Raw genomic sequence first — 21,766 nt, forward strand, 5'->3', positions numbered from 1 at the left:
GGAGAGCAAGTACTCATGCCATAATAAGTGAGAAGCTCTTCAATGTATTTTACCTGAGTGAGTTTGATCCACTTGCCATAGGGGTCGCGAAGCACTTGAATGCCGAGAAAATACGTCATTGGTCCCTTGTCACTGACAGGGAATTCTTGTTGGAGACAGTCGATGGCGCGCAATACCATGATTTTGGTGGTGTTGATGAGTGGAATATCATCCACAAATAATCCCAGAATGGCGAGGCCATCATTTGTACGCCAGATGAAGATATTGAAGTCAACAGTGAGTCGCTTCCAACCACATGCAATGAGATAATTGTGTATACGTGTATACCATTCACGTGAAGACTGTTTGAGGCCGTGTATAGTCTTGTTTAGCTTGCAAACATAGTCAAGATAATATGGATTTGCAAAGTGCGAGGGTTGGGTCATGTAAACAAGCTCGTAGAGCAAGCCATGCAAAAAAGTTGTTTTAATGTCAAGGTGATGTAGTGGCAAATTATACTTTGCAGCTATAGCGACTAAAAGTCTAAATGCAGTTAGGCCTAGAACAGGGGAGTATGTATCAAAATAGTCTACACCATACCTCTGTGTATAGCCACGAGCGACACGTCTGGCTTTGTAACGCTCAATTCTGCCCTCGGGGAAGTATTTTTTCTTCAATAGCCATTTGCATGTGACTATATTGTGATGCTCTGGCGGTGGAACAAGATCCCAAGTATGGGCTTATTCAAGTGCCTAAAGCTCAGCTTGAATTGCTTCGTGCCATAAATCTCCCTCACTGGATGAGAGGGCATCGATGACCGAGATTGGCAGAATATCTTCGACTGGAGCGGGTGGGGTGGTCGATTGAAGTTCTTCTTGGAGAACAACCGAGAAGCTTGTAGCAGCGTAAATATCTGCCAATGACCGTGTGCGGACGCGACTGCTAGAAGCTGCCTGATCAAGATATTGTGTTGATGGTGATGAATCCGACGAGGTGCAGGTGGTAGGAGATGTCGCCGAGGTTGACGTAAGTGGTTCGACCTCGTCGATCCCCGATGGAATAGGTTGATTTGAGGGGGTGGCATGAGAATCCTCCACTGGCGAGGGAACCGATGTCGAGGTGGTAGGTGTGTGATAGGAGGATGCAGAGCGAGATGGGTTTCGGGTAGGGGCTGCCAACAAGGAGGGAGCAGGGAGTGGCATTGAACTCTTGCGGGCGGTTTGGTAGGTCCGAACCATAATGGGCGGGGGTGGGGTTTGCAAGGCGGGTGGCCGATGGTGGGAAACGCTGCCAAGGGTGGTATTTTTTACTGTGTGGCGAGGTGGAAAATTGATGGAAGATGGCACAGTAGGGGTAGGATGATGCTGTGTGTAGCCGGGAGGGGATGGGGAAAGGTGATAGGAGCCCAAGGGATGCTTGTGGTGGAGCAAGGCATGCTGTGGCGATTGTGATACTTATGCAGAAAGGTCATCATGAGGACCACTTTTTGGGGCCACTTCACGTGGTTGAGGGATGCATTATTGGGAAAAACTAAGTGCCAGGTGTGCGGATGATGCAAAAAGGTGACAACTCCCTATGTAGGGATACGATAGAGCCTGCTAGACTTGTTTGGAGACCACATACACAGGCATCTCAGCCATGTGTAGAGCCTTCTCTAGGCAGAGGCTCTGCGACGATGAGTAGTGCCACTGCGGAGCGACACACGATAGATCAGGCACGTAGCTCTCCACATAGAGCTTTTAGGACAACCCAACAGGTATTTGTTCTCCGTGCCCAGATACATGCTAGATTTTAACCTTGTGATGACACGATCATATTTCTAAAGATCCATATGACCGACGACGGACTTTCACATGGTTGGATCACATCTAGACGGCCACTTGAGGCACATGATTACTTTGAGGGACAAAGACATGTTTGGGTACCTAGGCCACGAGCAGTAGCACACCCAACGCATACAAGATCATACCCTAGAGCGAGACCTCCATGAGGCAGATGTCGAGAGATGAGACTACCCCTAGAGAGGTCGGTACCTTCACAGCAGATAGTATATCCTAGAGCTAGATGCACACATAGAAACGCTAGGAGAGCTCAGACTGACATCCCTACAAGAGCACGAACATTGCAGATTTGGCTACCGAAGAGCCTTCCACAGACTATTCGAGTAGAGGTTGATGCCCACCCTATGTCCATTCCTTGTGCTGTTGAGTAGACTTTAAATATGGAGCTAGGTGTTAGCCATACCTTGACTATTAGAGATCGAGCTAAGAGATTGCAGATCATGCTTCATGGTGAGATCTCTCTCTTAACTCCTAGTTGCACGAGATTTGATATTTGTACACATTGATATGTGCACTAGATTTATCTGCATATACCAGAGGCACTTTTTTCCCTTTTGGGTTTTTTCCCTCTGGATGTCCTTTCTTTAGTTAATTGACTTAGAGTTTAGTTTTATTGATAAGCCTTGAGGTTAGGAGGCCATGACTTTAGGTTAACTCATTTACTTGACTACTAGTCCTAGTTGGTAAAATTATTTGAGTGTTTGAAACCTTAGGAGTGTCTTAAACATAGAGAGGCTTTCTCACCCAAACAACAAAGAAAACTAGTGAAAATACAAAGGAAATGGAAGAAAAACAAAAGTGCCACAAGTGTAAAAGCTTAAGCTGGAAGAGAAATCCTAGCTTGATTTGGTACTTCATGCACATGTATTGCCTATGGTACTAGAGCCCTAGAGGTTCCCAGTGTGGGTGCTTTTCTTTGAGAAGCAAAAAGCCCCGGGTATACAAATAAGCACACACGTCAAATGATTTTGCAAAATGTGAAAAATAACAAATGAAAAGCAAGAAAAATGAAATGAGAAAGACTTACATTGAGCTTCAAGTAAAAAAAATTCAAGCTTTTGTTTCGAGTTGTGAGAGTTAGTTAGCTAATCTATGACAGACATAATTAGGGAATCTTGCATTGGGATAAATTTACTAACTTAGCTAGTACTAGAGTAAATGTTTTAACCCTTAGTCGTAGCTAACTAATTGATAGAATCATTCATAAGACCAAAAATCTTGATTAATTAATTTCAGCAAGTGCAATTTATTTTTCCTTAATGGCAGTGTAGAATTTCATAATTCTTTGCATTTAGTCATTACTACATGTGCTTTCCCTTTTCCTTATGCCTTATCACCATATATTTGAGCTTGCTACCTCATCCACATTTTTATTTTTGTAGGAACATTCTTTCTCAAGCATCTACCACGACATGGCTTTGTCAAGGACGACAAAGCTTCGGAAGGGAAGAGTGTTAATAGGCAAGCGTCAACGACATGCATTATGCTTCCATTAGTGTGTATGCATATATTTTGTGTATTTACGGGCTCCACAGTGGGTTCCAAGTTGTACATTGATGATTAGATGAGCCTAGATACCTGTAGCATGTTATACATTTTTTGGCCGACTGCCCATTTTTAAAAGTCCTTGTATATAAGTCAATTCACAAGATGTGAAAGGGCATTCTTAGAGAAGGGAGTGTGAGGGAGTGTGGAGAAGAAGAAGAGCAGTGTCTATGGAGCTTGGATCTTCCACATCATATGTAGTAGTCATTGGGATTAATGGAAGCTAAGTTCTCTCTACTTTCTCTTGTCTTTCAAGCTTATGTGTGTTAATGGTGTATGATTAGTGTTAATCTTCTCTTCTTTCTCAAGTTTTCCCTCTTGTTTGAGCATTCTTGCTTCACATGTGTGCTAGATTAGAGTTTGTGTACGTGGGCTACATACATTTCTCTCATTAGGCTTCTTTGTGTATGCTTAATGTGTTATTAGAGTGTGTGTGCTTGAGATTAGAGCAAAGGGATCCACCATTGTCTGCATGATTAGAGAGTTAGAGTGTAGATTGAGAGTGTGTGTGCTTAGATCTTGCTTCATCGGTTGTCCCTCTTCTCCTCTCTTGATTTACCCCTCTTCCTAGAGTCCTCATTCCGTCACATTAGGTGCCTCCATGCCTCCATGCACTAGCCGGGTTCCAATCCACCGGATTGACATTATGTCGGTGGGTTGTGCGCTGTGCTATGACCACCAACAATTGCTTGGTTATCTGGCATAGATCTTTTTCTTCACTTACATATAGTGATGATGCTAAACATGAGATAAATTTTGGTATTTTACTACTTGCTCTGACTTAATATAAATGGAACCTTCTGCTTGTTGCCTGGATGCCTAGCTTTGCTCTGGTCTAGGTTTGATAAAACTGTAAATACTAAAAGCCCTATACTTAGCAGGAGATACTGGTATTTTTTTCACTACTCTTGGTCTTCTAAACCTGTTATCCACTCATGGATAATCATCTAGTGATGTAAACACCTAAGTTTCTTATGATATTATGATTTGGAGAAATTGTTTTGACTTACAAAACTAACCGTCACCTATTGCTTGGTTGTCAGGCTTAGATCTGATTTTCCATTATAGCTTGTGCAAACTACATGGTCTGGTATAACTAGATAAAACCAAACTTTATACCTTCTAGTTGATACTTAGATTCTTGGCTTCAAACTGGTTCTTTTTTTCACTACATTTGGTTGGAATCCTTCTTGCCAACTATAGCCTAAATCTGGATAAAGATACTTTTGACCTACTCACCAAAACTTGAGTAAAAATCTATCTAAAAAACTTTTGTACCTTATGGTTGGTTTGGTATAACACGAATTAAGGGATATATGAAAAAAAAATTTACCAGCGAGGATGTGCTCCATTTTTTCACTCTGACTGAGACTTTTTGGGCAGTCCAATCTAGCTGCTGTTTGGACACTAATCTCGTAAAGGGTGCAAATAGGTAAGTAGGCCTATTACAAAAGATTACGCACATAACTAAGGTTTCTGTTGGCTGACCTAAACCTTGTTTTTTTTCATACACTGCTTAAACTAAGGAAATTACATATGATGATATGTATTTGTCGACTTCCTCTCACAGTAAAAGGTTATTTTAAACATATGAAGTAATTCTGGTAGGATTACTTTGTATAGGACAATAGCTAGTCTAAATACTTTTTAAGTTTGACATGGATAACAACTGATAGGTTCTTTGAAGCCCGCCATACGTAGCCAAGTCTAACATATCTGTTGTCTTGACTATATGGATGCAGGTGAGAATTCTATCTTGGCTTAAAGAGGTTTAACTTGTTGCAGTCCGACTTTGGAAACATTTAATGAGTCAATTGGGATAGTCTTTATACGTTTGTACAAATTCATTAGAAAGATACGTCATTCTTATTATGTTGTACAATTATTATTCAAAAACTGAGTTGTTTTTGTACTTATCTTTGCCTTGAAATCTTTAGCCAGTCTCGTTGTTTTGAACATCTTGTCAATTGGTGTGTTAATTATTTAAGTTAAACAGCTACACACACACACACGCACGCACGCACGCACACACACACACGCATACTAGTACTTGTCCTTTTGTATATGACCTAAAAACAACTATACTACCCCGTATTGCTATCATTTTTGCTATATATTTCAAATTAAGCTATGGCTTAAAAATACATGCCTATCTTTTTTGGGGCTTCATTGGGATTGTATCCATGGTGGGATGATACCCCTAATAGGCTATCATGGAAAAATCACAAACGTGGGCAGTGTTTAACTAGCAGCTAGTCACGAGGCTTAACTCTTACTCTACAACTGTGCCACACATATTGTCTCTTCCCCGCCATATATATTAGTGACCCATGGGTTGCTCTGTTCTAAAAAATTGAGCCTCATCAGAGGCGGTTGCGTTTGTTTCTCTAGTTAGAATGGCACCTGGCCTACTCAATGCTTGGAATAATGAGAGATACTGCTCGCTACACGCCAGCAGTCTTCGTGATCAACCTTCTTCTATGTAAAGAGGTGAGGGCGCATGTATACTATTATCTATTTAAAGTTTTTTTTTTAAATGGAGATATTTAGAAATATAATCTTTGGGATAATAAAACTTTTTCTACATAAGATCTGGAAGACATGAACACTTTGGACAGTAGTTTTAAGTTAAAAAAGTTGTAAGATGGACATGGATAACAACTGGTATAGTCCAGTGATACCTGCAAAACACATCCAAGGCTAACGTATCTGTTGTCTTGTTTGCTCTAATACCAATGTAACATTTAATGGCCAAGTAGCTTGTGTGTAGTGGAAAATAACATGAACATAGTGAGAATTTCATTAGAATAGGCTCCTCTTGAGCATAACAAGAGTGCTTGAATGGAGAGATCAACAAAAAGCATAACAGCTAATTAGATAGGCATGAACAATACTTCAAAAGAGAGAGAAATTAAGCTATTGATAATAGTTAAGGACCGGATTTACATGGAGCCAGTCCCCCCTCCAAAAGGCTTTATATTATAGGTTTCCACCATCAAGAGAGACATTTTTACAATACAATTGTTTGGGGTTCCTTCAATACTAGCTAGTGCAATGAAGTTGGAAATCTTCAAGCTTGGAGTAGGTGATAAGCTTTCCATTAAATCTTGAGAGAGAGAGAGAGAGAGAGAGAGAGAGAGAGAGAGAGAGAGAGAGAGAGAGAGAGAGAGAGAGAGAGAGAGAGAGAGAGAGAGTCTTCTTTCTCTGCACCCCATTGGCCCATGCTAGGCTTAGCCAATGAGAATTGAGAGGCATAAGTGATAGCCTTCTGACATGTGTCCCCATTTCCCCTTTTGTGAGAGCTTTAGGTAATTAATTAATGCAACTAAACTCTCATTGGACCCCTTTGTCTCCTGGCCAATAGGATTCAGACAAGCCATTGGGCTGCTGAATGCTTATTGGACCCCTTCGAAGACTGTCCAATAGTCTTCTAGAGAGCTTAATTCTTATTAGTTCTTTTATTAAGTGTTTTTAAATTAATTAAACTATATTTACTCTAGCCTAATTTTCCTTGTTCCACCTCCATGGCCATCCAATAGGAGTTGAGCGCACCTTGTGGGCATTTGGGCTAGGGATCTGACATGTGTCCCTCATTCCCTTTCTGTAAAGGAAGCTTGTGAGTGTGTGTGTGTGTGTGTGTGTTTCTCTCTCATCCCCTGCTTCCAAGGCTCGCACCCTCCTTTGTAGGATTTGTGAAGACTTTTTTGGTACACACACAAAGCATCCAATTTCCCTAGTGATGACCTTTGGACACAACCTTTGAATTTTTGAACCTTAGCATTTTGGGTTTTAATGGGCAAAACCTTAGGGTCTTTAAAGCCCATTGTTGCACATTTATCTTTTGCAAATGGCCCCCCCTTTGGATCCCTATTTTCCCTCATGTGGATCCCTATTGTGGCCGGTCTGCTAGCTTAACCAATACTCTAGATTTTTCTCCCCTGGCACTTTCCCATATTAAATGATCAGTTTAACATGAGAAAATCATTTAGGATAATTAGATATTAGTTATTATGACATTACCTCTGTCTTGAAATCATAGTCGTCCTTGCCTATGGGGTAGAGAAGATAAAGCCTATTCATTAGTCCTTTTTATGTTACCCTATGACATCGTTCCAGAATGGATGACTAGTCCATTTGGTGCTTGAGAGCCTAAGCTACCACAAGCATGTCTGCACATTAGTCCTATCAATCTTCCATAGGAGAGTGAAAAGCTCTACTTAGTGTTTGGGAGACGTCGTCTTCGTAAACTTTATCTAAGCATGCATACTACTTCACATTTGTGCATAATAAAGAAAAAGAGAGTCTTATAAGACAAAAAAATTCTTCATTTTAAACATTTGTACAGTTGATTACTCTAGGGAAGCATTGTAAGAATTGACAAGGTTCATCTTCAAAAGGATAATTCTTAAACTTGATAAGATATCGTCGGCGAATAGTTTTACCGCCTCTTAATACCTTGTCTTCATGTCAGAGAATGGACTCGGGCTGCAACACTTCTTCTTGGTCCTTGATCTCTGGTGGGTCTTCAATAGTTGGTTCTTGAGGTGGCTCTCCTTTGTAAGGTTTAGTAGGCTCACATGTAAAGCATTGTGTATGAGCCAATGGCTGGGCAACTTGAGATGATAGGCCATCTCATTCATTGGCCTATGAATCTAGAAGGGACCATAGGACCTTTTTGCTAACTTAGCATAGTACATTTGGTGTCCCATAGGATTCTTGCGGGTTGTCGTGTGCCTTAATTGAGCCTTGGGAAATTTAAGTAAGACCCAATCATTTTTTTTGAAGGCTTGGGATCTTTTGTTCTTATCAGCAGCAGCCTTTTGCCTTTGCTTTGAGATAGAGATAGTATCCTTAATCTTTTGTAAGGATTCTTGTAGGTCTTGTCTATACTTATCCGCATCGAAGATCTTCCCGTGTACTTTAAGTAGCAGGGGACTTTTTGATCTTCCCTCAATTACTTCAAAAGGTACTTTTCCCATGGAAGTATGTACAGTGTTATTGTAGGCATACTCCACTAAGGATAAGTACTTCTCCGATTGGGATCTTTGATCTACTTCCGTTACGTAGGATTTTAGAGTTGTTAGGTTAGCTATTTCACTTTGGCCATCCATTTGCGGGTGATAGGCCAAAGAGAAATTTAGCCTTGTCCCTAAATTCTCAAAGAGACCCTTCTAGAAATTACTGGTCATTCTAGGATCTATATCCGACACTATGGACATTGGCAAGCCATGGTACTTGAAGATTTGTGAAATGAAGAGGGTTGCCATTTGATGGGCTTTGATAGTGTTTTTGATAGGTATAAAATGAGCTTGTTCACTGAACCCGTCTACTATCATCCATATTCCCGTATTCCCATGGATAGACTTAGGCAATCCAAAGATAAAATCCATGGATATGCTCTCCCATGGTGAATTAGGGAAGAAATCCAGGTTGCTTCCCTCTATCAAACTTCATCTTTTGGCATACCACACATTTAGAAACATACTCTTGTATGTTTGCTTTCATGGTAGACAAATAGAAATATGTTTCAATCCCTTTTAGGGTAGACTGAATCCCTTTATGCCCCGCATAAGGAGGAGCATGAGATTCGTACATTACTTTCTCACGTAGTGAGTTGGTAACGCATAGTCTATTGCCATAGAGAAGATAACCATCTTGTAAAGTAAGTGGTTCCTCTTTCTTCCCTAGTGCAAGGGCTGAAAAAACGTCTCTAAATTGGGATCAATAATACTCATCTATCATAGAAGATAGATCATTGTTAGTTGCTATGGGAACCGTATTCACTCTTGGCCGTCTTGAGAGTGCATCGGCTACTTGATTATGATTGCCATCAATGTGAGCAATATGAAAATAAAATTGCAAAAGAAAATTTTCCCACCTCATTTGCTTGTCAGAGAGTTTGGTCTGCGTCATGAAGTACTTAAGGCTTTGGTGATCCATCCACAGCATGAAAGGAGTCCCATATAAATACTGCTTCCATGAGTCTAAGGCATGTAGAACTGCAAGGAGTTTCTTTTCATATATGCCTAGAGCTTGCTCAAGAGGGTAGAGCCTTCGACTTTCATAGGCTATGGCGTGCCCTTCTTGGAGCAAAACAGCTCCAAGGCAATCACCACAAGTGTCACATTGGACCTCAAATGGCTTTGAGAGATCTAGCAGTGTAAGCATAGGTTGGGAGATAAGCTTTTCTTTAATCTTTTTGAAAGCATTGTTCTCCTTGACAGACCCTTATACCTAACGTTTTTCTTTGTTATGTCATGTAATAGTCCTGCAATTTGTGAGAACTTTTCTATGAAGCATCTGTAGTATGCACACATACCTATAAAGCTTCTTAGTTCATGAAGATGCCTTAGTTTAGTCCATCCTCTAACTTTGATGGATCCATTTAAATGCCATCTTGAGAGATAACGTGACCTAAATGCTGAATCTCTTGTAAGAAAAACTCACTTTTCTTTCAATTAACATAAAGTTTATTCTCTCTTAAGACTTGAAATATTACGTGGAGGTGTTGCTTGTGTCGTCTAATGAATTAGCATAGATGATGATATCATCAAAGAGCACTCGAGTAAAGGTTCGGGTGAGGCCTGAATAGCTTCTCCATCAAGTGATTGAATGTGGCTGGTGCATTGGTCAAGCCAAACGGCATGACAATGTATTCATAAAAACCAAATGTAGTGCAAAATGCCGTCTTTACAATGTCTTGATCAACTATTCTTATTTGATGATAGCCACTTTTTAAGTCAATCCTACTGAAGTAGGTGGACCATTGTAGCTTATCAAATAGGTCTTCTACCCGTGGAACAGAAAACCTATTCTTGATAGCGATCCTATTTAGTGCTCTATAGTCGACACACATACAATATGTGCCATCTTTCTTTTGCACTAATAACACAAATGAGAAAAATGGAGATGAGCTAGGCCTAACCATGCCCTTCTCAACTAGCTCATGCACTTGTCACATAGTCTCCTCTTGTTGAGCTTGAGAAACTCTATAAGGAGGTTTATTAGGTGGTGAACTTACTAGAAGAAGTTCAATTGCATGGTCATCATTGCCTCATTTAGGAGGTAGTTCACAAGGTATGTCGTCAATAAAGACATCTTGAAACCCCTTGAGAAATTTTGATAACTCTAATTCCTTGTGATTGTTTATATTTTCTTTTGCTAAAGCATTAGGCTCATTTTGAGAATCTTTAACAAAAATCATGTATAAACACCATATTATTGAATTTGGGAATTTTCCAATTCCCACTTTCAAAACAAGCTTAAGATTTGACCACATGGAAAAATCTTAGCCAAAGTTTTGAGAGCATGGCTCAGAAGATCTTTTCAAGTACTACCTTATGGAAGTTTTTGGCCTTAAAAACTAGTTTGAGATTTGTCCATATAGCCAAATCTTCAAGACATTGGTGATTCCCAAATTGGCTCTAAAGTCTCAAACTCTCTAATATGGTGTTTATAGGGAAATAGAGCTCTTTATTGACCTATTGAAAGCTTGAGTATGTACAATGGGTATAGTGTTACCCATTTCCTTAGCATCTATGTACATATCTTTCTCCCTGTACTTAAAGTAGATTTTCCTTTCAAGGAGTTTAACATTGGCAGCCATGCGATCAAACCATGGTGCCCCTAGGATTACAACCTTGTGCTTGAGAGGAGAGATAAAGAAGTCCTCTTTGTCCACATAGCTTTGGACATGAAGCCTCAATTTCCCAATTAAGGGAGTGACCGAAGCTTCTTGCCCCTTTGTCAGGACACCGGCAAGGCCGGACTATACAAGGGCAGGGCCGAGCTAGGTGGTGTGGAATGCGGAGTCCAGCTAGGGAAAAGGGCCAGGGGCTTGCCTATATAATGGGTGGCTGGGTGGTAGACTCTCAGGCTCTAGCTTCCCTTGTCTTCATTGGTATCAAAGCTTGTGTCTATTTTGGGAAAGGGGGAAGGCTGTGGTGATTTTTGGCCACTCAAGGCTTGCATGTCGGGGTCTTACATAGTGGGGATCACCCCTTAGCAAGGTCGTTGATGAAGACGCAGCCCATGGTCATAGGACCTTGGGAAGGGAGGGCCGCCGAGTGCAGGAGCACCAAAACGCAGGCACGCGGGCTTGTTAGTGGCGCAAGGCCATACTCGGAGTTTAACAACATAGGGCAGAAGCCCCTCGGGCTTTGCATCGACCGCCCTAGGCTCTCAAACCCTCTGCACGCTGCCCGTTTGGCGCCATATCCGACTGTGCGTTCCTTTTTCCCACTTGAAGGGCACCCACCCCCTTAGGGGTAGTCCCGGCGGTCACTTTTTAGAATGTGTATGATATCACGTGAGTTAACCGGAGAGGATTATTAAAAGAACAAAATGTATAAAAATGTATACATACAGAGGGGGGTGGGGGTTTTTTAAATAGGCTCACAGTGTAAGTATAGTATGTATATTGGGGTATTATTAATTACCTCTTGAATGCACGTGATATAGGGGTATTTTGATAAGTGAAGGCCCCAGGGGGGTAGTGGCCATACACAACACTTTTAAGCTTAAGGGGTGGTACCCACAGTGGGTACCCCCCCCCCCCCCTAATCCACTACGTGTGAGTACGGCAAGGCCGGGTTAGGCGGCATCAACGAATCCGGCACGCATTCCAACAACAATTTCCTACGTATTACGCAGAAACTCAAAAATTTCAAGACAACCAATTTGGCGAAGTTGCAGAACAAGTTTTTGTTGGCATCAATTACCGCTTTCAAGCCTAATTGGTTCGACTATCAAAAGCTAGTGGAATTCCATATATGGCCTGACAATTCAAATCATTTTCCACCAAACTACTCTTGATTTTGACAGAGTTAGCAAGGCTTCTATACTTTGCGAGTGCTCTCAATATCATGTATTTTTTCTGAGTACTTCTTTCACCGCATTGTGTAGCCATGGATTCGGATATCAATATGGAATTCGATTTTGAGCAAAGTACTCCTGATCCTACCAATGATGGCCCGTGGCCAGATCCTCTCAAGGAGAGTACGCCTGATACTACGGCAGGAGAAGATACTCACGAATTGCTCGATATTCAAGAATTTCGTGCACTTCAGACACGTATGATAGTCATGGATGAAAATTTTAAAGCTTTAAATGAAAATGTTACTAGACTATCCACATTAGTAATTCAATTAATGCATCAGCAGCCTAAGAGTCTTGTTGACACCCACATGCATGAGCACGTTGCCACACAAGGGCAGGGCATTTTTTATCTAGGGCAAGGACCAACTGTTGATACGTTGCATACTCTCAGTGCCAAAGAGGTGGATGAATTGTTAAAGAACACTAAACCACCAATTTTTAAGGGAGAAGACCGAGACCGCAATAAGGAGGCGGTGAATATCTTTCTCAGCAAGTGGGATGGAATTCACGCCTTAGGGCGTACTCCGGATGAATTCAAAGCTCTGCAAATGAGTTTAACTCTGGAAGGCAAGGCCTACAAATGGTGGATGTCTCTCAAGGAGAAGAACATCACACCACAAAGTTGGGCAGTTTTTGAAGCAATGTTTAGCAAGGAATTTTTTCCTACAAACGAGGCCGATCGGAGTTGGACAGCTTGGGACACATGTTCCATGCGCCAATACCCATCACTCCTTGACAATATCTCTCACTATTGGGACGTTATCCTCAAGTTTTAAGGCTTGGATACCTTTCAACAAGTACGGGGGTTCGTATGAGGTCTGACACCCAAACTTAAGAAGTATGTCAAGACCCAAGACCCTAAAACACTTGAGGAATCCATAGTGAAAGCACATATTCATGATGATCGTGATGAAAAGAAAACACATAATAGTCACGTGCCTACTAGTATACATGGTAATACACGCACTTAGTATGGGCAGAATAAAAGAAAATTTCTAGTTGCTAATTCACATGCATCTAAAAAACCCAAGGGGTCGAGGGATCCTCTCTCTCCTGAAGATTTTGATAAATCCAAGAAAGAAAAGTTATGTTTTCAATGTTTAGGAAGAGGTCATGGAAAAAAGGATTGTCCCAAGGGGAAATCTGCTTCTCACGGCGGAAAGGAGAAAGCAGTGCACACGGTGCAACTGCTGCCTCTTGAGTCTTCCTCAAAATTCTCTACAATATAAGTAACACACACTAAGGTGGTGCACGAATGTTGTCTTACAGCTTCCATATGGCAACCAACCTTTGGACCACATGAGTTAGTACGTATGCAGGGATATTTGCAAGGGCACAAGGTGCGCATCTTGGTAGATGATGGTGCTACTCACAATTTCATCAATTACGGATTGGTGAAAAAGCTCAAACTACCTCAAACTTCGAGTACCCACCGCTACAAGGTAGCAATGATGAATGGACATGATACTGAAATATGGGATACTCAATGCCAAGCTGTTCCATTGGAAGTACAAGGGTACTCTACATGTCTACATTTTCAGGTTATGAACATGGAAAGGGTTAAAGTGGTTCTTGGTAGGGAGTGGTTTCATAGCCTAGGACCATCACTGAAGCGTAGCTATGATCACAACTGCTTGATGTTTGAATCCCATGGTGCACATGTGTTGTTGTAAGGAGAAAACGATATACCTACATCACCACTCATTTGTATTGTTGAGCTTATGCAACTCGTTTTTTATAATGAAATAGATCATGTTTTCCTGTGTTACTCACTATCTCATTTTCTTTCTAACATTGAGTCTGTTGAGCATTCCTCAACGTCGCATGCTTTTGTCTCCTCTATTCCACCAATTGATAATTCTAAATAAGAAAACGTTGCTAGTCAATTATAGAAATTATTAAAGAAATTTCAAGATGTATTTCCTAATGATTTTCCATTAGGATTATCGCCGACACGATGAGTACAACATAGCATTGACGTGGCTGCAGGTTGTAAACCTGTTTAGTAAACCACCTTACTGTATGAGTTATTCAGAGGCTACTGAGGTGGAACGTCAGTTTGCTGACTACCTTAGTAGAGGGTTTATACAACCCAGTTCTTCACCATGGGCTTCGCCTATCCTCTTAGTGAAGAAAAAGGACGACAATATGCGGATGTGCATAGACTACGGGGCTTAAATGCGGTTAGAGTTAAGAACAAATACACATTGCCAAGAGTAGATGAGTTGTTTGATAAGCTCACTCATGCTCGCATTTTTACAAAAATAGATTTGCGTTCAGGATATCATCAAGTCCGTATTCGACTTATTGATATACCTAAAACTGCATTCCGAACACGGTTTGGACACTACGAGTTTTTGGTAATGCCCTTTGGGTTAACCAGTGCACCCACAACATTCATTACACTTATGGATAGTTTCTTGAAGCCATATTTGGGCAAATTTCTCATTGTTTTTCTCAATGACATCCTAGTATATAGTGCTTTTGAAGAAGAACACTTACAACATCTCAAGCAGGTATTTGAGTTGTTACGCAAAAACAAGTTATATGCCAAGGAATCTAAATGTGATTTTCTAAAGATGAAATTCATTATCTAGGGAATGTTATTTCAGCTCCTAACAGCCTATACATGGATCAATCCAAAGTGGATACCATCAGGAAATGGCCTCCTCCTAAAAATCAAGAAGAATTACATATATTTTTAGGATTTGCAGATTTTTACCAAATATTCATTAAAAACTATGCTCAAATTGTTGTTCCTATGATGGATCAACTAAAAGGCAAAGGTAAAGCTTTTCAGTGGAGATCCGCTCAACAGCACAGTTTTGATACGCTCAAGGATGCACTATCTACAGCTCCTATACTGGCTATTGTAGATCCTTTGAAACCATTCATTTTGGAAATGGATGCCAATGACCGTGCTATTGGAGCAGTCCTGTTAGAAGACGGACGGTTGATTGCATTTGAAAGCAAGAAGCTTGATGCAGCTCAGCAGAACTATTCTGCTTATGAACACGAACTCTATGCAATAGTGGGCTGCCTTAAAAATATGGTGGCATTATCTGTATGGTGCTCAATTCAAGATTGTGTTTGACCATGAAAGCATCAAATGGTTTACACAACGAACGGACTTAAAGGGTTGAAAAGCCAGGTGGGCCGAGATCCTTCAGGAATATGACACCAAGCGAAGGTATCGCAAAGGCCGATACAATATAGTGGCAGATGCTCTAACTCGAATGCCAGAAATCAATACACTCTTGTTCACGGAACTTCGTAGTGAATTTGTAGATTCTCTCAAAGGAAAATATGAGCATGATGAAGCATATTCCAAAGTGTGGAGCCATGTTCAAAAGAGGGATCCTACTCACTCCAATGACGATAGTGTATAGTTAACCTCCACACCTAGTTCTCCTTTATCAAGTGATGAACTACAATGATGGAAGCATTTTACCATCAACAATGCATACCTACTCCACAATGGGAGATTTTGTGTACCGGCGGACACACACATTCGGTGCCAAATTCTTTATGAATGTCATGATAGTCCAACTGCAGGGCACCCAGGGATTAGCAAAACTTATTCTCTTGTACGATGATAGTTTTACTGGCCACGTCTACATGGATTTGTTCAAGCTTATGTCTTGCACTGCCAAAAAAGTCAAGTTAACAAGGTAGAGTGCCTGAAAGCAGGAGGACTCTTACATCCTTTGGAGATTCCCAATGGAAAATGGGAAAGCATCTCTATGGATTTTATTCTAGGTTTACCAACCACTATACAAGGTCATGACTCAGTATGGGTGGTTGTAGATAGGTGACTAAACTATGTAAGTTTATTCCAACCAAATCAACTGTTAAGATACTAGAACTAGCCAAGTTATTTGTGGACAATCTATACAAATTGTATGGTTTGCCAAGTAACAGTGTTAGTGACCGTGATCCCAAGTTTAACAGTCACTTTTGGAGAGATATATTTAAACGATTGGGTACACAACTAAACCTCAATACAACTGATCATCCAAAAACGGATGGTCAAACAGAATGGGTTAACCAGGTGCTAGAGGATATGCTAAGAGCACACGTCAGCAAAAATTAGTCAGACTTACCTATTCTTGATTTTGCCTACAACAGTGTTAAGCATGTCACAACAGGTTTTAGTCCTTTCATGCTCATGTACGGGTTTCAACCTAGGTCACCAGTTACGTGGGGTTGGCAACCGAAAAACTCCAATAGGTTAAGGATTTTCTCCAAGACCACATGAACATGATGAAACTTGCTCGTCAGAATGTCCGACAAGCACAGGATTGGTATAAGAAGTACGTTGATGAGAAACGTCGGCAAGTTACCTTCAAAGAAGGGAAGGAAGTTTTTTTACGTGTGCTAGGACATTCAAAAAGTCTGAAAACTGGGCCAACGCCTAAATTATCTCCCTGATATTGTGGGCCTTTCAATATACTCAAGCGAGTAGGTGATACTGCCTACAAAGTATTACTACCTTCACATTCTTGCATTCATCCGGTGTACGCCAACAAGCCTTAATCAAGTGGAAAGACCGACCTGAAGAAGGTGCCACTTGGGAAAACATTAGTGTTCTTAAGAAGAAGTTCCCCACTTTTGTTTTCAAGGAAAAATTCTCTTCTTAAGGGGGGAGTTATGTCAGGACACCGGCAAGGCCGGGCTCAAGCTCTTCAGGAGAGAGTTTGTTTTTGCTTTTGTTTTTGCTTTTTGCTTTATTGTTATTGGAATTGCCCTTAGGAAACTTTTGGACATTGTCCTTCCCCTTAGGCTCATTGGAACCCTTGTTTTCGTGGGCTTAGAATTTATTTTAGTCCTTGTTTGGAAATTGATTTGAGAAGCCACCATAGTATGGTGTATAACCGCGGGTATGGTGCATGGCCTTTGGTTAACATACTCCACCATTTCTTCAGTTAAGCCCGCAAAAAATTGTTGCTTTTTCTCTCCAAAATCCATCTTTTTGAAGACAGTGGCTTTGAGATGTAAATCGCAAAACTTTTCTACATATTTGTGAATGGATTTGTAGGGAGAGAGATTTAAGCATTTCCATTCGGTGAGTACTTTGTCTTTGGCATCGGTGGCCAAAAACTGCTTCATGATGGAAGCACTTAAATCTTTTCATGTTCATGGAGCTTCACTGTTGGCCCATAGGCTAGACCACCATTGCCTGGCGGACTTTTGAAAGTGCATAGCTACATGGTGTAGCTTAGAGGACTCCGTGAAGCCCTCATCTCCAAACGCCGCCTCCAATTGTTGGATGAAAGCCAAGACTTTGTTCGTAGCACCAAAGGTGCCATCGTAGGTAAGGAAAGAGATTCTCTTTCCTCCCTCTTTGAACTTCTTGAGCTTGGAAGATCTCTTCCACGCGGAATATGATTTCCTATGGCCTGTTCTTTTTGATGGTTCAAAAGTTTCACCATCGCTTTCTTCAAAAGATGAAGAATTTTAGGAAGATGGATAAGAAGGTGACCTCTTTCTCGCCTTTTTCTTGCCTTGGTTCTCTTTGTTTGCACCATCACTTTCTTCATAAGAGGAAGAGGATGAAGAAGATGGAGAAGATGGTGTCCTCTTTCTCGCCTTTTCCTTCTCTTGATTTTTGTCATCCCTCTTTGAATTATGGTGTGGAGAGGTGTGCAATGGTCTTCTCCCCTTAGGAGGTGATGGAGAACTTTTTGCCCGCCGTCTTCGTGGAGCCATCTCCACCGAGGTGGTAGGACAATCACTTATTTCTCGTTCCTTCAATGGGGGCTCTGAGTTCTCCTTTGAGAAGGAGATGCGTCATCAAGAAGCAAATTTTTGAGCCCTTCGTATGGATCCTCTTCTTCTTCCCAAATTGGAGACGGGCCTCTTTTGGGAGTCTCACAAGGAGACTTCCTAGGTACTCTTTCGTCATGGTGGGGAGTTTGGAGAATCCCATGAGCACAAAGTTTCCGTTGCACTTCACTTTGGAGGAATGGATTGCCCATGGCTTCTTGAAGCCTAGAAACAAGGTAGTTAACAAGCATAAGGGCATCATTAGTAGCCTGCTCATTAGCAAAATTAAAGCTATCAACATTAATTTCACTCTCTTTACTATTGTCAACCATTCTAACAACTTTTAGGTGTACTTTGGCACTTCAAGCCCTAGTTGCTACTCCTCTTTATCCCTTTAGAAAAAGCACTCAAGCTACTATACCCGTGGCTCCAATACCACTAATTGCAAGGAATAGAAGAGAGGTTCGTTCAACACCAAAACAACACCGACTCCTATCAAGCTTCTAATAGGTCAATAGGGGTTAAGCCCGTAGGACTCCACTATCAAGACCATAGCTCTCGACGGTGATGCTCCGTTATTTGCACGAAGGCAGACGCACTGCAAGGCTAAAAAGTCCCTATTCTACTTACTCAATTGCAATTAATAATACCAATCATTCATAGCTAGCTTGAGGACCTCCCTTCTTGAGCAAGGAAACAGAAACCTTGTGCTCTGATACCAATGTAACATTTAATGGCCTAGTAACTTTCCCAAAAACCCATATCTCTCTCTATTAGCTTTACTTATCTGTTGAAGTGACCTTGTCTGTTCTCTTTGCCTAGAGAAGATAGTCCTACTGGACTTAGCAAAACTAGTGGAAAAATGTTTCTTCCAAAAAATCTCACACGTACCTAGTAAATGGTTGTCTATAGATTATACCACAATTGGCTCTTGGATTTCAAAAACTTTCAAAAAATTGGTTCATAGTAGGATTTGATAAAAGCCCTAATTGTCCAATTCTTATTTGCAAAAACCTGGCTTTGAGAGCAACACATTCTCGGGTATCTAGGAAGGAATTCACAATACTTAACACATCCCTACATGAGTCTCAAGACACTTAGGAAATTTGGGTTATTCTCTTCAAGATAACAAACTTCCAGTACTTTTTTTCACCTATAGAATTCATAAATATAAATTAAAATGGATATCCGGTGCATCGAATAGCATTCACGGATGTTACCAAAGACACTTATGTCTTGATCTTATACTTACAGAATTCGAATTGGTTTGTGCTTCCAAGCAAAAAATTTATTATAACTCTCTTCAAATACACTACAATCCGTTCTGGATAGTGAAAAACTCTACATAGGTTACTCTTAATCTCCCTAAACATATTTTTTGTCTTTTTATAGCAAATATTACTCAATGTTGTGAGAATATTCCCTTAGAAGGGGATCTAAGTCTTAAGGATGTCTTGTCTCAGGTAGTTAAACTAGCTTTTATTAATGCTAGAAAATAGGGTTTCCTCTGTACTTCTCTTTTCAAAAAACCTAGATGGATTAAAAAAACACACTCATCCCACCCCTTACACTTCAATGAAGAATAGTTATGTTTAAATATATCATGGTTACTTGATAACTGCACCATTCTCTCTAGAGGACATTGCTTTAACCAAAGCCTAGGCATCCCCATGGGCTTCTCCTACTCCCCTCTTATGTATAATATATACTTAGCCTTCTTTGAGTACAAATGGTTTCTCAAAACCATGGGTGATAAAAATAGTACACTTTCACTATTTAGACATACTTACATGTATATGGATGACCTACTAAGCCTCAAAAATAGATCTTTCTCAAAGGAGATCAAACATATATATCCCGACTGCTTAAAAATTAAACCAACTTTTGGACCAGGGTTCACTATATCCAATGTGTTTTTTTGCAATTCGGTACAGTTCCTTAACTTTTCTATCTCTCTTCATGTACCTTGTGTACTAGGAGAGTATGACCAAAGATGTTCAAGGAAAAGATACCCACTGAACCTCCCACCTATTAAATTTATAAAGAAGAACAGTAATAGACCTCATAAAGCGGCTCTTAGCACTTGTATCAGTCTGCTTTACCTAATTGTATACTCCTCCAACTACCTCCTTGCTTGGGAAGATAACAAGGTACTTATACACAAGTATTTCCTTACCGATTTCAACAGAATTGACATAATTAATAAAATTACACTGTTCCTTTCCCAGAACTAATAAAATTACACTATCCCTATCCCATTCACAATGGGCCTACTATTGACCTATTGTGTTTGGTGCATGGGACATGGCGGGTACACATACACACACACACACACACACACACACACACACACACACACACACACACACACACACACACACACACACACACACACACACACACACACACACACACACACATTAGTACTTTTTTTTTTGTATATGCCTAAAAACAACTATACTACCCCGTACTAATATCATTTTTGCTATATATTTCCACTTAAGCTATAGATTAAAAATAAATGCCTATATTTTTGAGCTTCACTGGGATTGTATCCACCGTGGGATAGTACCCCTAATAGTTTATGATGGAAAAACCACAAATGTGGGCAATTTTTAATTGGCAGCTACTATAGCGAGTCTTAAATCTTACTCTACAACTGCCACACATAATGTCTCTTCCCCGACATACTAGTGGCGTGTGGGTTTCTCTACTCTATAGAACCGAGCCTCATCAGAGGCGGCTGCATTGTTTCTCTAGTTAGAATGGCACCTGGCCTACTCAATGCTTGGAATGATGAGGAATACTGCTCGCTACACGCCACCAGTCTTCGTGATCAACCTTCTTCTATGTAAAGAGGTGAGGGCACATTCCGCCTCTCACTTAGACTTTTTTTTTCCCGAGAAAAAGATCCTTCTATTAGTTAAGCCCATAGGGCTACAACCACCTCTGCAAGAGAGGGCTACAACAAACATGAAGGGGAGACTCTCCCAATGAAAGAACATCATATATACAATGAGGCTAAATCAAGAGATGGGAGAAGGGAAGAGCCACATAGGTGGACGGTAGTGCCATCTGAGCACACCTTGGACTGTGGTGTAGAAAGGCCCAGGGCACCAGAGTTGAAGGAAAGCCTCGCGACGCTCCCGCATGCAGCCGGAGCTACCCTGTAGTCCCTCAAGCTGTCCTCTAAGAGTATGGATCAGCTCTAGCCAAAAGTCACAAACAGTCTCTACTGGTGGCATAGAGCGAGTCTCAAAGATGCGGAAACAGCGGGCCCACCAAATGAACCAAAGTGTCAGGCCACTGATGAGCTCCTAACACTCCTCTCTCTCACTGCACCACTCCTGAGGAGTAAGCTTTGTAGTAGGCTGGAGTGTAGATCGCCCCCCCTGTATCACTATCATCCTCCTGGTGGAAGATAGCTCAAACTGAAGTGCCGGGCCCATGAGAGCGGACCAAGCCGCTGCCCCCCAAGTGTACTGTCTAGCCGTGGAGAGAGTAGGCATCAGCCGAAGAACTCATAGCCACACCTGCTAGCCCGAGGGACAGTCCCAAAGACAGTGGCGCTGACTCTCCACCAAATGGCCACTGGCTGCACATGCGGCCGAGAGACCACTATGCACCAGCCAACTCCCTTATGCTGTAGCTCTATGTGCAACCAGCCACTGAAACAAGGTGACGCGCCTCGGCTTTCTGGAGTCCCACAGCCTCTCCCAAAAGGCTGCCAAGAACTCGACTCTAAGGCCCTCCTCCTG

The sequence above is a fragment of the Adiantum capillus-veneris genome, chromosome 7, assembly GCF_014529385.1.
Source record: "Adiantum capillus-veneris isolate H3 chromosome 7, ASM1452938v2, whole genome shotgun sequence".
Classification (NCBI taxonomy): domain Eukaryota; kingdom Viridiplantae; phylum Streptophyta; class Polypodiopsida; order Polypodiales; family Pteridaceae; genus Adiantum; species Adiantum capillus-veneris.